The 15942-nt window shown below is 41.0% G+C and overlaps 1 pseudogene; it reads right to left on the bottom strand.

The window, feature by feature from the left end:
• The window catches only part of LOC124242597 (mitochondrial calcium uniporter regulator 1-like), a 36261-nt pseudogene extending 30004 nt beyond the window's left edge, over positions 1-6257 (bottom strand).
• Positions 6258-15942: the final 9685 nt, after the last annotated feature.

Below are 15942 nucleotides of genomic sequence, written 5' to 3'. Positions count from 1 at the left end.
TTCATATAAATGGAATCATACAATATGTGGTCTTTCTTGACTGGCGTCTCTCACTCAGCATAATGTTTTCAATGTTCATGCGTGTTGTGGAGTGTATCAGCACTTCACTTCTTTTTATTACCAAATAATATTTCATTATATGGATATACCAGATTTTGTTTATCCATTCTTTGTTTTTCCATTTCTTTTTTTGCTTGGTGTCATGTCTAAGAAACCATTCACTAAACCAAGGCCACAAAGATTTACCCCTATGTTTTCTTGTAAGAATTTCATAGCTTTAGCTTTTACATTTAGGTCAGTGATCTATTTTGAGTTAGCCTTCGCCAGTGGCATGAAGTAGGGTCCAGCTTCACTCTTGTGTGTGTGGAGATCTGGTTGTCTGAGAACCATTAGTGGGAAAGGCTGTTCTCTCCCCACTGAATTATCTTGGCCCCAGGTTAACTGGCCCTGACTGCAAGGGTCTGTTTGGAGATGCTCGATGCTGCTTCACTGACCTTTCCTCATGCCAGTGCCACACTGTCTTGATTACTGTAGCTTTGTAGTAAGTTTGAAATCAGGAAGTATGAGTCCTCCAACTTTGTTCTTCTTTAGATTGTTTTTGTTTCTTTAATCTCAACGTTTTCTAGTTCACACATTTTGCATTTCTTTTTTTAGATTTATTCCTAAGTATTTTATTTTTTTGAGACTGCTGTAAATGGAATGTTTTCTTAATTTCACTTTTGAATTGCTTACTGTCATAGAAATACAACTGATTTTTATATACAATCTTGTATCCTGCAACCTCGCTGAACCCATCTATTAGTTCTAAGGATGTTTTAGTGGATTCCTTAGGATTTTCTGTAAACAAGATCGTGCCATCTGCAAATAGAGATATTGTTTTCCTTCTTCCTTTCTAACCCGTATGCCTTTTTTTCTTCTCCTCTCTTTTCTCTTTTTTCTTCTCTTTGTTTTTCTTTTCTGTCCCTCTCTCCCCCTCTCTCCCTCTCTTTCCTGCTCTCTTAATTTATCTGGCCAGAACCTCGAGTACAGAGTGAAACAGAAGCAGTGAGAGGCAGTGTTCGTATCTTGTCTATTCATGTTATTAGCCGAAAACACTCAGTCTTCCACCAGGAAGTATGATGTTGACTTTGCAGATTATTCTTAACTGTTGATTGATGTGCGTCATAATTAATTTTGATACTAATTCTACCGTTTAAGTATATTCTACTTTATCATTTAAAATATTATTACAATTTAATCTACTTAAATTTATAAAAACTAGATGTTTTATTCCCTTAAATTATGAAAACAACTGGAAAAAGCAAGTAGTGAACGATAAGTGGGAAGGAGATATCCTCACAAGGTCCCCTAGGATGTGGCCACTGTGACGCATCAGGAAAACTGGCCCCAAATTCCCAGAGAAAGAGCCCACATCCTGGAGGAAGGCCCGGGATCCTGGTGTGGCTGCATGTGGGCCTCGGGCTGTCCCCGAGCCTAAACCGAGCTCCGGTGTTTGATACCAGGGAAAGTGTTTCATGAAGTTTCTCCTCATACCTTCCACTGAACTCTTGTCTAATAAGTATTAAACCCTCAAAAGGACTGTAGGGAGGCATACTTTCTGTTTTTGAAGGCCGTTGGTGGAATGAGAAAACGTTGAATATTTTTTGTACCTCTCAATTTCCTTTAAGAACAGGCTCATTGATTCTGGAGTGTCATCTTGAACTTCCACAGTTGCAGGGCTGTGGTTAGACAGAGATAGCTGATAGACTTCTCCATGATGGCTCAGAAGGGCTCATTCTGGCCCTGAACGGTCACCTAAGAGAACTGTACAGTTTTTGGGAGAAAGAAGGACACTAGCCTGAGGCAGACACATTAAGACTGGGAAAAACAACTTGTGTTCTCTTTCCCTAACTCAGCTGGGGAGAAAAGTCTTCAGGAAGGGCTGTGTCAGGATGGCCACATCAGGGCAGAGCTGCCTGGATTTGTGTTTCCATGTGGTGCTGGTCTTGGGGGAGGGAGGCCCCCTACATAGGTCTAGCCTCCAAGGGCAAGACTTTGGCCCATGTGTGAAGTCTGGCCCACCATGTCCTGGGGTTCCCATCTGGGGAGAGCGGGCCACCCTAAAATCTCTTTGACCACGTTACCTGCACACAGGTGTTTGTGCAGTGTAAACTCTGGAGTCACTGCAGAGAACCTGCTGAAACAAACAAGGGTCAGAGAGGCTGCCCCAGCTTTGGGTGGGGTGGGGGACCCAGGGAGCACAGAGGAGGGACCCAGGGAGTCCTGCCTGTGGCCCCACGGTCACCAGTGAGGGCAGAAAGGCTAGAGAAAGGAGATTCCCAGGCAACTGTTGAGCATACGTCTTTTGCTTAGAGCTGGGGACACAGGTGCAGTGCCCCTGGCAGGACTGATCCCCAGAGCCAAGAGTGACTGCCCAGGCCAGACAGAAACACTAAGGGTGGGTGGGAAACAGAGCAGGCCCCGCCCATTCCCCAGAGCAAGGGCCTTGGACGTGTTCTCTACAAAGCCTTGTAAGAGCCTCTGTCCCTGACACTGCCCTAGTCCCCTGACAGGACCTGACACATGTCACTTGTGTTTCCTCAGCTGCGCCCAAAATTCGGGCAGTGTCCACCAGCCAGTAGGACCATCTCCTGAGAAGGCTCCTCCCTTGGAAGCAGCTGGAGCTTCTTGCAGTCCCTCCTGCTTCCCTGGCTGCAGAGCCTAGGGTCTGGGGAGGGAAGGAGCTGCCCTCGTGCTCTGTTTCTCCTCTCCCTGTGCCTGTGGGTTCCTCTCACTGAGTGTGGGCGGAGAAGCCCCCTGCTTCCAGAAGCTCAGCTCTGGATTCTCCAGGGATGGGGGCCTGGTGACCGGAGGATTGCCCACCCCAGCCCCCCCGCATCAGTTGAAGTGAGCAGCTTCACTCACTGGAAATTGTTTAGACAACACCCCAGCCAGGCGTGTACTGTGTATAAGTGAGTGTGTCTCTCTGGTATTTTTTTAATGGACTTGTTTCCTCCCAGGGCTTGCAGGAGGAGCAGCCAGGAGGACATTAGGTTGCTCTGTACCCTGTATTCTGTGAGTCAGTCCTTAAACTCTCTGTGCATGACTCTGAAATGCAAAGCTGAAGGCACAAACAGCCCAGGCTCTCCTGGTTCCTTCTGAGGCCTTAGGCCAGCAGCTCTTCCGTCCCAGGGAGACCCAGGGAGGGATGCTGGGAGGCAGCTGGGAGTCAAGGAGCTCAGCACTGCAGGGCGCTGAAAGTCAGTCCTGCCCATGAGTTCAGCAGCAGAAGCTGAGTGATCTCAGTGACAGTCAGCAAAGCCATGGGCAGGGGGCCCCCTAACTTCTCCCTTCAGGCCTTTCCCTGGCTGTGGCCTCCCAGTCAGGCTCAGGGCACTGCTGGGGGGAGCCTGGGTTGCCCTGAGTGCATAAGCACAACCCGCAGGCCTGGATCTTCTCTCTCCAGAGTCTGAGTGATGCGCTCAGTGGAGGGTCAGGGACGCTGGCCCTGGGATTAGAGCCAACCTCTAAGAGGAGTCCCCACCCGGTTGCTCTCCTTGGTCCTGAATTCTCTGGGGCAGGCACAGGTCCACCAAGGGCATTGAGCTCTGTCTTAAGTCTTGAGCAGTCGGAGTTTCTTTCAGCCAGTCTTGTCTGTTTTTCTATTGCGTGGAGTCTTGTAGTTACAAAAAATCATCCTGTGGCTTAGAACGTGACAGGGAGATGGTTGGAATGTTGTATTTTCACCAGGCTTATTAAAAATGTAAAAATAGAGCCAGCCCTTAAGGCCTAGTGGTTAAAAGTTTAGTGCTCACTGCTTTGGTGGCCCGGGTTCATTTCCTGGCTGTGGAGCCCCACACCACCTGTCAGTGACCATGCGGTGGCAGTGGCTCACATAGAAGAACTAGAAGGACCTACAACCAGAATACACAACCATATAGTGGGGCTTTTGGGAGGAAAAAAAAAGAGGAAGACTGGCAACAGATGTTAGCTCAGGGTGAATCTTTCCCTGAAAAAACACCCAAGAAACAAAAACTAACACAAACAAACACCATCTCTTTAGGAAAAAAAAAGGTAAAAATAAGAGTATTGATTTTCAGTTATTCACATGGAGATGCTGACTGGGGACTGTTGGTGCCTTCTGTTCAAAGGCTGCAGGACCACTCAAGTCTGGCTGTGCTTTCAGAAAATCACAGCTGAGATGCTAACCACCACCCAACCAGAGAAAGGGCAGGGTGAAGCCGCTTGTCCATCATGTCCTGAGCAGTTTGGATGAGTTTTTGTGAGGGTAGAGACGGGGCTCTGAATTTGAGTGGTTATCATGGAGATAGTGGATGTGGTAGAAATGCAAGAGAAACAGTCTAGGAAGATATCTCTGCCTCTCCCCTAGGACTTCTCTATTGGCATGTCTAAAATTAGCATCTTATTTGCAAATCTGCCCTATAAGCAATATAGCACAATGCCTATGTGCAATGGCTAGTTGCAAATATAATTTTAGATCTTATTCAAGACAATTAGGCTGGCAATAAAATTTTGAATTTTTCAGTATAAAACCCATATTTAAAGTCATGGATTTTTTTTTTCCCTGAGGCAAAAAAAATCTGCTACCAATCTTCCTCTTTTTTGTTCCTTTTTGTATGTGAGCCGCTGTCACAGCATGGCTACTGACAGATGAGTGGTGGAGATCCACACCCGAGAACTGAACCCAGGCTGCTGAAGTGGAGTGTGCCAAACTTAACCACTAAGCCACTGAGGCTGGCCCGTGGGGTTTTTAAAGACCACACAGAGATTATACGTATGTTTAAACTCTTTGCAAAATGCAAAGAACCAGAGGGCTTAGGATATAGCTCTACAAAACCTTCCCTTTATAGAACTGGAGCATGTGGCCCTGTATAGGGGACTCTGCAGTGAGCAGAGGAGTTGTAAGAAAATCGCAAGGGAGTTGTGGCGCATCAGCCAAGGATGGAATGAGTTTTTGCTTTTGCTTTTGACTTTTTAATAATTAAGTAGTTTTTAGTAACTTTTTTTTCCTCTTTAAATAGACACTTCTAGGACCAGCCCGGAAGCACAGTGGTTAAGTTTGCACGTTCTGCTTCCACGGCCTGGGGTTCGCCGGTTCAGATCCCGGGTGCAGACATAGCACCACTTGGCAAGCCATGCCGAGGTAGGCGTCCCACATACAAAGTAGAGGAAGATGGGCACGGATGTTAGCTCAGGGCCAGTCTTCCTCAGCAAAAAGAGGAGGATTGGCAGATGTTAGCTCAGGGTTTATCTTCCTCAAAAAAGTAAAATAAAAAAAATAGACACCATTATGTGCCCACAGGTGATAAAATGCCAGAGCTACTGTTAGGCAGGTAAATACGGGTCCTGCTGAATATTTAATATTATCACACTTGTGCGCCTGAATCATGCTTTTGAGCCAGCAACCTCAGTGTCTGGGTGAGGGGCTGATCCTGGCCGCCATGCACTGCCACTATTTCTGTCCTCATCTCCAGCAGCTTCCTTTTGTTCGATGAACACAGTTATTCTACTCTGCTCTTTTTTAGGTTGAAGTTTAATTTGGTATCTGTTCAGACTTTGATTACTCCATTCTGTAACTGATGTAGTTCAAGTTTTATGTTCTCATTTTCTGCTCTGAAGGCTGAAAAGTCACTCTTCTCCAAAGTAATCACATCCTTTTTCACATTAGCAGTCTGAGACGTCCTTTGCTGAAGAGCGATCTGCTGCATCCGGTGACATCTTTGTTGCTACCCACGTTGGCCTCCAGGACCCTGAGCAAGGCAGACTGATTTCGGCTTGTGGAGTAGTAGGTCCAGGTTCTTTGAGTAAACACACTAAGGCTGGTGTCAGAGAGAGGTTCCTAGTCCCAGAAGAGCTGAAATCTCTTTCTGCGCTCCTGCTGCAGGCACCGGCCAGGCCTGGGCGACGGGGGTGCCCCCTGCCGCGCCGGGAGGAGCGCGGGGCGAGGGGAGGCGGGCAGCGCAACGGGTGGGGGGAGGTGCGGGGCCCAGGGTGGGGGTGGGGGCGGGGGGGGCCCGGGCCCGGGGGGGGGCGGGGGCGGCGCGGGGGCTTCGCCGGCGGCCTGCCTTGCGCTGGGCCTCAAGCGCGAGGGAGCTGCAGCCCGTCCCCCAGGCGGTCGTGCGAGGCGGGGTCGCAGGTCACGGTTGGCCCAGGCCGAGTCGGTCTCCGGCGAGCGTGGGCGGCGGCGCTGGGCCGCGTTTCCCGCCAGGCATGCGGGCTCCGGGCTTGTTCTTGGCGATTTCAGTGAGCATAACCATCAGCATCAGTCAGTTCTGGAACATGTTCGTATGCCAGTAAGATCCCTCATGCCTGTTCATAGTTAATCCACATTTTTGCTCCAACTGTTGAGCAACCACCACGCTACTTACTGTCTCTTAATTTGCCTTTTCTGAGGATTGCATATAAATGGAATCAAACAATATATGGCCTTTTATGACAAGTTCATTTCACTTTGTCCACAAAAATAATCCATAACCCATCTATAAATGAAAATTTGGGAGAGTTTGTTCTGAGCTAAAATCTGAGGACCATGGCCTGGGGCCTTTCTTCCTGAAGGAAGAAAGGGCACCAAAGAAGTGGGGTGCACAGAGTGGTTATATACCCCCAGAGAGGATGTTCCACATATGATTGAAATGCCCCTTTTACAATAGTTGCAAGGCTGATCTGTCTGGACAGCGATTGATGAAACAGCAGGTAAATCTGCTGTCTCGGTGAACACAGCCGGGTGGCAGGTCTGCTGTCTTGAGCTGGGTGGTCACAGGTGAGCTCAGCAATCAGTTCCTAGCCTAAGGAAAGGTGCTTATCCCTAAGGAAATGCAATGTGGAGGGAAGTTGCACCTTTATCTTAAGGCCATTTGTTCTTGCCATAGGAAATGTTTTAAAGCGGATATACAATGCCTGCTCAATGGCCCTGTCAGGCCCTTTTGGGAAAAAAAAGTCAGGCCAAATTAGTTTTATACCAAATGACTTCCTCATATACTCCAATATATCCTACTGCTTGCCATTTCTATTTGTCAACTTAGCCCAATGTCTGTGCGGTTTCTCCACGTGGTAGTGGGTGTCAGCGGTTTGTTCCTGTCTCCCTGAGTAGTAGTCCATGTATTGACATTCCACATTCTGTTTATTCAGTCACCAGTTGATGGACGTTTAGATTGTTTCCAGTTTGGGGCTGTTGTGCAATGCCGTGTGTGCGTCGTTCTGTTCTCTTTAGTAGAGCCCCGAGGTCGATCCTGGGCTGCATGGTGGTTTTATGTTTTAACTTTTTGAGAAACTGCCAAACTGTTTTCCACAGTTGCTGTGCCATTTTACCTCCCCTTCTGCAGTGTGCGACGATCCTCCTTTCTCCTTTTGTTATTGTCCATCTTATTTATTACAGCTGTTCTAGGGGGTGAAATGTCATCTCATTGCGGTTTTAATTTGCATTTATTTATTGACAAACGGTGTTGAGTATCTTTTCATGTGCTGGTTAATCATTCTTAGATCTTTGGTGAATTCCATTCAGATCTTTTGTCTAGTTTTTGAAGGGACTGTTTGTCTTATTAATATTGAGTTGTAAGAGATGCAAGTCCTTTACTGGATAAATGTTTTTTCAAGTATTTTCTTCTAATCTGTTGCTTCTCTTTTCCTTTTCTTTCTTTTTTTTTTTAAGGATTGGCATCTGTGCTAACAACTGTTGCCAATCGTTTTTTTTTTTTTCCTTCTGCTTTTTCTCCCCAAACCTCCCCTGTACACAGTTGTATATCTTAGTTGCAGGTCCTTCTAGTTGTGGGACGCCGCCTCAACGTGGCCTGACGAGCGGTGCCATGGCGCACCCGGGATCCGAACCCTGGGCCACCACAGCGGAGTGCGTGAACTTAACCACTCGGCCACGGAGCTGGCCCATCTTTTCCCTTTCTTACTGGTGTCTTTTGAAGTGCAAAAGGCTTGAATTTTGATGAAGTCCAATTTACCATTTTTTTTTCTTTTATGGACCATACTTCTGGCGTTGTATCTATGAAATCTTTGCCTAAACTAACATCTTGAAAACTTTCTCCTGTGTTTTCTTCTAAAAGTGCTATTGTTTTAGCTTTTAGATATAAGTATATGATCCATTTTGAGTTAATTTTTGTGTGAGGTGAGTGTCTAAGTTGATGTTTTTGCATGTGGATACCCAGTTGTCCCAGCACCATTTGTGGAACAGACCGCCCCTTCCCCAGGGAACTGCCTTCCCACCCTTGTCAAAATTCAATTGAATATAAATATAAGGATTTATTTCTGGGCTCTCATTTGTATTCCATTTATCTAAAGGTCTATCCTTATGTCAGTACCACGTTGTACTTGATACCTGTAGCTTTGTAGTAAGTTTAAAATTGGGAAGCGAATGTCCTACAACTTCTTTTTCACAATTGTGTTGGCTATTCTAGGTGTTTTGCATTTCCATACATATTTTAGGATCTGTGTGTCAATTTCTGCAAAGAAATAGCCTGCTGCAATTTTGATGGAGATTGCATTAAATCTACAGATCAATTTGGAGAAAACTGCCCTCTTAACAACATTGACAAGGATTGTTAAGGATTAAGTGTTCCAATCTTTGAACGTGGACTGTTCCTTCATTTATTTAGATCTTCTCTTATTTTTCTCATCAAAGTCTTGTTATTTTCAGTGTACAGGTCTTGCACTTTTGTTAAATTTACTCAAGTATTTTTTTCTTTAATGCTATTGTGTATGGAGTTGTATCTTAATTTCACTTTCATTTTTTAAAATTATTTTTTACTGGGGTATAATTGACATAACATTATATTCGTTTTAGATGTCCAACATAATGATTTGATATTTGTATACTTTGTAAAGTGATCACCTCAGTAAGACTAGTTAACATTGGTCACCATTCAAAGTTACAGAACATTTTTTACCTTGTGACTTAATTGCCTTTTGAAGTTGTCCTTTACTCGTATGTAGAAATACACTTGATTTTTGTATATTAATCTTGTGTCATGCAACCTTGCTGTACTTATTAGTTTTAATGGTTTTTTAGTGAATTTTTAGGATTTTATATTTTCTGTAGAAAATCATTTCATCTGCAAATGGAGATAGTGTCACTTCCTCCTTTTCAATCTGAATGCCTTTAATTTCTTTTTTCTTGACTGGTTGCTCTGGTTAAAACTTCCAATACGATGTTGATAAAAAGAGGCCGAGTGGAAGCCTTGCTGGTTCCTGATCTTAAGCGAAGCCATGCAGCCCTTCACTATTAAGGCTGATGCTTGCTGTAGGTTTTCACAGCAGCTCTTAATCAGGCTGAGGATGTCCCCTTCCATCCCAAGTTTGCGAAAAGTTCTTGCCTTGAATAAGTCTTGGATTTTTTAAAAATTACATTTTCCATTTTATTTCTTTCCCCGAGGATAGTTTTTCTTGATAATGTTGGATTTTGTCAAATGCTTTTTCTGCATCTATTGAGATGATCATTTGTTTTTTATCCTTCATTGTATTAATATGGTATATTACATAGATTGATTTTTGGATATTAACCTTAGATTCCTAAGATAAGTCCCACTTGGTCATAGTGTATAGTATTTTTATATGTTGTCGGATTCTGTTTGCTAATATTTTATTGAGGATTTTTGCATCTATACTCATGGACAGTAGTGGTCTGTAGTTTTTTTTCTTGTCATGCTTTTTTGTGGCTTTGGCATCAGGGTAATACCAGCCTAATAAATGAATGGGGAAGTGTTTATTCTTCCTCTATATTTTGGAAGAATTTTTGCAGTATTTGCATTATTTCATATTTAAATGCTTGATAAAATTCACCAGTGAAGCCATTTGGGCCTAGGGCTTTCTTTTTTGTGGGAAAAATATGTAATTATTAATTCAACTTTTTGTTATACGTTTATTCACATTTTCTGTATCTTCTGGAGTCAGCGTCGGTAATTTGTGACTTTCTAGGAATTTCTTCATTTTATCTACAGTGTCAAATTTGTTGGTATAGAGTTTTTTATAATATTCCCTCATAACTGTCTTAATTTCTGAGGGGTCAGTGGTAACGTCCTCTCTTTCATTCCTAATTTTCCCTGTCTGTGTTTTTTATTGGTTGGCCTAAGAGTTTGTCAGTTTGTTGACTCATTCAAGAACCAACTTTTGGTTTTATTGATTTTTCCCATTGTTTTTCTGTTTTCTATTTTATTCATTTCTACCCTAATGTTTATTATTTTCTCTCTCTTTGACTTCAGTTCGGTTTTCTCTACATGGATTTTTAAGGTAGAAGATTAAATTATTTATTTTGACATGTTTCTTTTTTTTTCTAATTTAGCTGTTTAAGGCTATAAATCGCCCTCAAAGAAATGATGCGGGGTCGGTGAGCCAAGGAGTCGAAAGAAAGATTTCTTGGACTCTCAAGGTCTGGCAGTAGTGCTCTTTTATTTAGAGAATAGACTGGAGTAGCATGGGGACAGGACCCATGGGCAGTCAGAGCTGCTGCACGGGGACAGGACCCACGGGCAGTCAGAGCTGCTGCTGGCATGTTGCTGCTGCCGCTTCTGCTGCAAACATGGGTGGAGAGTAAGGCTAAATTTAAGGCATAGGTACGTGAGTTATCTCTTTACAAGACAAAAAAAAGTTAAAATGGTACCAGTTGCCAGTAGGGTCCGGCCATTGGGCAGTCCCACAACTTTTAGATAAGAATCAAACCGGATTGAGTAAATGACAGAAGTCGCTGCTTAAATATTATCCTCAGCCAAAGACAAAGGAGGATTTGGGGGAGTCAGTTACATGAGGTTGCCAGACAGTAAACAACTTAAGTTCTTGCCTTCCCCATTGAGAGTTTCCAGAGATAAGGCCATCCCCTCTTCCTCCTGGCGCAGAGAGGGAGGCATGGAGATTTCCTTCACAAATGCAACTGTCTCTGATCAAAGGACAAGCAAATTCCACTCCTCGGAGCCTGCTTCTCATCTGCAGTTTTAAAATTAACCAGCCTAAAATCCTCATCAGTACCACTTGAGTGCATTTCATAAATTTCCTATGTTGTCTTTTTATTTTTATTCAGATCAAAATACTTTCTAACTTCCCTTGTTATTTTCTTTTTAATCCTTGGATTATTTATAAATGTATTGTTTAATTTTCAAATAGTTATGGATTTCTATGATTGGAATGAGTTTTAAGGAAGAGTAAATGGTCCCCACTCAGGTGTCCAGTAGAAGTAAAGCAGGGTATCGGTAGGAAAGCACCTATAGGTTTCAGCAATGCGGAGGGAATTGGTGACCTCCCAAAGAATATGTAGTTTTCACAGTTGTACTTATAGGACATAATAAAATGCCAGATGTATAGCATAATAAAATACCAAAATACTCCAGGAATTACACTGCAAGCAGAAAAGAAATAATCCCAGAAAAATGGCCTGGTATATATAAAGGTATGGTAAATAAATAAGTTCATGTACATGTAGGTATATCCAAAGGAATGAATGTCTTATAGAAAGTGACATAGTAGTGTCTACCTAATGAAGTTAAAAAATAAATATTTGAAATGTTGAACCACAGTGGTATGTAGATAAGAGGATGAAGAGTAGAGCTAAAGTCGTATAGTTGAGTTTTTGTTTAATTTGCTTTGTTAATTACTTGCACTAGTTTGGAAACACTAGTAGAGTATATAAATTATGAATCAGCAGAGGAAAAATAATTGGAATAGGAAAGAAATAATTAACTCACGTACTCTAAAGAAGGCAAGAAAAGAAAAAAAGAAATATGCAAAAAATGTTGCAAATAGAAATAAAAAGATGATAGAAACAAGTCCAAATATATGCATAATAATAATTATTAATTCACTAAACATAAAAAGTAAAAGACAGATATTGTCAAATTGTCAGATCAAATAATAATAGCAATGATAATGATAGCAATAGTGACAATAATAATAATAAATCCAGTGATACTCATTTAAAAAAAGACTCATCTAAAACATAAGGGCATAGAAAGTTCGACAGTAAAATGTATATAAAGATCAGGCAAATACTAACTAAAAAAGCTGACATACCATACTGATATCAGACAAAGTAAACTTTAAGACTTAAAAAAATTAGTTATTAAGAGTATTACAATATAATAAAAATGTACAATCCATGAGAAAGATATAAAAATTCTATAATGTATGCATTTAATAAAATTAATATTTTATATTTATTCAAACGTTATATATATTAAAGCACACCAAATACATCTTATAAACTTGGCTTCTTTTGTTCAATATTAAATTTTTGAGATTGTGCATTAATTTTTGTGCCTGCATTTTATTTTATGATTTGTAAAACCCCAATTGTTTTAACCATCCTACTGCTGATGGACTTTACAAAGCAAAAGTTGATAGAACTTTAGAGAAAAAGTGATAAATCATCTAGGATACTGCAAGTTTTGTACCATTGCTCTCAATCACTGATTGGTCAAACAGACAAATATTATCAGCAAAGATACAGAACATTTAAGTAACACAATTAATAAATATGATCAAATGAACATACACAGAATTCTGCGATCAACAATTGGAGAATAAACAATCTTTATAAGACCATTTGGAACATTTATAAAAATTAGCCAAAAAAGCAAATCTCAACAAACTTCAAAGGATAAGTCTTCTACAGACCGTGCTTTGTGATCCCACCACACTTAAGGTAGAAATTAATAAAATTACTAGTTAATTTATTCTTAAATTATAAAACTTATTTTGATTTACTGTTGGGAACTTGGGCATGCAAATTATCTTCCCTGGGTCTCAGTGTATCTAACCAGAAAAATGGGAGCAGCATGTCCACTTCTCTGTGGGAATGCTGTGGGACTTAGTGGAGCAGTGCTTACGTAAGGATTTGCTGATGTAAATGGCCCCAAAAGTGCATTATATTAGTTGTAGGAAGTTTGCAAAGTACCTAGCCCCTCTGACAAAAATGAGCTTTGAAAAGGGCAGGCTATGAATATTGTAAAAAAAAAAGAATCTAAAGATAAAATTGGGACTCAGACATTTTCAGGGTAATAAAGAAAATGTTGTCACCTGAGAACACTTATGAAACACTTTGCTTACTCCCTGAGGGAAGCAGTAAATATAAACCCTACTGTAAGGTGCAGCTCAATGGGATACGTCTTTGTGTCACAGGGAAAGTTGGCTTTAATTCAGAGCCACCCGAGACAAAGACGGAAGCCACCAAAAGATTCGAAGCGAGAGAGGATGGAGTGCCAAGGCCTGCTGCTCAGAGACAGAAACCACAAGGGTGGCTCCAGTTGAAAGGTTTATAGAAAACCACAGTGAGATGCCACTTCACACCCACTAAGATGGGTATAATTAAAAAGACATAACAATAAGTGTTGGTGAGGATGTGGAGAAATTAGAACTCTCCTACATTTCTGGTGGGACTATGAAGTGGTACAATTGCTCTGGAAAACATTCTGGCAGTTCCTCAAAATATTAATAGCAAAATTAGGTTAAAATAAATAAGCAGATATATATCTATAAAATGAAAATACACTTAAAAATAACACATAGGTACAAGATATCAATGGAAATAAAAAACAGAAATAAATGATATTGAAGATATTTAAATAATTGAAGAGTTGCTGAATATTAACGTTGTGTCCAAACTAAGAATTTAAAAGAATAAAACAAAATAATTCAAAATAAAACAAGTAAGTATATAATAAAGATAAAAGAAGAAAACAGAGTGTCAATAAAGAGAATCAACAAAGCCAAAAGTTTGTTCCTTGCTTGGTAAAATGGAACTCTCCCCACAAAAATATAATTTACTAGAATGACTCAAAAAGGAGAGAGACTGACCTAATAAAGGAATTGAAGTAGCAGTTAAAATCTTCCCACAAAAGGAGCTTTAAACTTGAGTTCTACAAAAATTCAAGGAGGAGATCATTTCAATGTTATAAAACTCTCCTTGAGAAAGGAAAGAGGGAATGCTCCCAACACATTGTACGAAGCCAGTATAGCCTTGCTACCGAAGCCAACAAGGATAGCAAGAACTTATTATTAGGCCTATTTCACTAAAAAACATAGATGCAAATTTCGAAAACAAAATGCATACAATTGAATATGATCATGCACAAAATTATTGCACATGACCAAAGTAAGCTTATTGTACCAGTGTAATGATAGCAAATATTATTAACTGCATGAACAGTTTTAAGGACAAAAAATATATATGATAGTTTCCAGGTTTGGAGAATGAGAGTTTGTGAAAAATAATTTTTAAAAAAACAACTAAAATTAGAATCAGGAGGGGGACGGCCTGCAGGAGAAGCTCTCACATTATCACTTACCGTTTGCATGCACTTGCCGCTGTTTGCATACTCCAAGGGAAGAAGCGTGCCTTGCGCTCCCACGCAGGAAGAAGTCTACTATCCATGGGGAAGATTTCCCTTGTCCAGCAACACCGTAGCCCATGTACAGCCCAGTACAGAAGCAGCTCAACTTACGAAAAGCTGTTGCCACTCTGAACTCCTACTTTCCCCAACTAACTTTGGTTTAGAACAGCCCCTCCCAACTCCCCTCCTTTCTCTATAAAAGCAAACTCCCCTTTTTTGTACTCTGGATTTGCCTGTGGTCCACTATAGCTTGCATTCCCAAATTGCAATTCCTCTGGCTATTCCTGAATGAACTCATTTTGCTGGTAAGATAACTTGCTATTTTATTTTTAAAGTTGGCAAGTTGATAATTAAATGCCCATTTATGATAAAAACTCTGAGAATCTAGGAAGAGAAGGGAATATTTTTAACCAAAGAGCATCTAAAATTCCCTCAAAATTTTCTCAATGGCATAAAGGTGAAAGCTTTCACTATGAAATGTGTAAAAGAACAAAGTTTTCCATTGTCACCATTATAATTCAAGTCCTGGCTAGGGCAATAAGTCCTGAGCAAAGAAAGTAAAAGCATAAAGATTGGAAAGGAGGAAGTAAAACTCATTATTTGTAAAGGACATACTTGTCTGTGTAAAACCTTTTCAAAATACACAAATTATTAGAAATAATAACTGAAGCTGCATATAACATTAATATAAAAAGCAACCGCATTTATTTTTAACAGCTTTTTAATTGTGAACTACAATAAACATAAGAAAATGTATTGAACATAAGTTACAGCAAAAGGAATTAGTACAAGGTGAATACCCAACAACCACAATGTAGGCTCAGTAATAGAGCGTGGTCAGCCCACCCAAAGACCCCTGCTTCCTGCTGCTTTTTAGTCATAACTTCCTTCATCTATCAAAAATTAACCACTGTCCGGATTTTATGATAACCACTTGCTTATTTTGATTTTTACTTTCATCACCTAAATGTGTAGTTTCCATTTACTTGAACTTATTTGTATCCATATAAAAAGATTTGCACAAAATTAATGCACAATGAACAAGGTAAGTTTATTGTACTAATGTAATGATGGTAAATATTAACCGCATGAGCAGATTTAAGGGAAGAAATACGTATGACTCTCTACATGCCTGACTGTGGTGGCTAGGACCTCCAGGATGCTTTTCAACAGAAATGGTCATAACAAACATCCAAGTCTCGTTTCCAATCTCAAAAGGAGTCACAATTTCACTATTCAGTATAATGTTTATAGTAGTTTTTCTCAGATACTCCTTACCAAGTGAGAGAAGTTTCTTTTAATTTTAGTACAAAAATTTTCAAACAGAGCAAAATAAGAACTTTATAGTGTCCTCCATATGCCCATGTGAAAATAAAATAAACCTCATTTAAAATGGTGTCAGGAAGCCCTGAAGGGAGGCCTCACCCTACTGCTCGCTATGCCTTGCTGACCCCAACAGGAAGAAGCCTGCCTTGCATTTCCCGATGGAAAGAAGCTCCCTTTACACACCCTAGCAGAAGAAGGAAGGTTTTCTCCTTGCCCAGCAACAACCCAGCCAATGAGAAACTGCCACAACTCAGCCAATGAGAAACTGCTGCAAGCCAGCCAATGAGAAACTGCCATA

The sequence above is a fragment of the Equus quagga genome, chromosome 7, assembly GCF_021613505.1.
Source record: "Equus quagga isolate Etosha38 chromosome 7, UCLA_HA_Equagga_1.0, whole genome shotgun sequence".
NCBI lineage: Eukaryota > Metazoa > Chordata > Mammalia > Perissodactyla > Equidae > Equus > Equus quagga.
The sequence above is the reverse complement of the archived record's forward strand: the minus strand, read 5'-3'. Positions and strand labels throughout refer to the sequence as shown.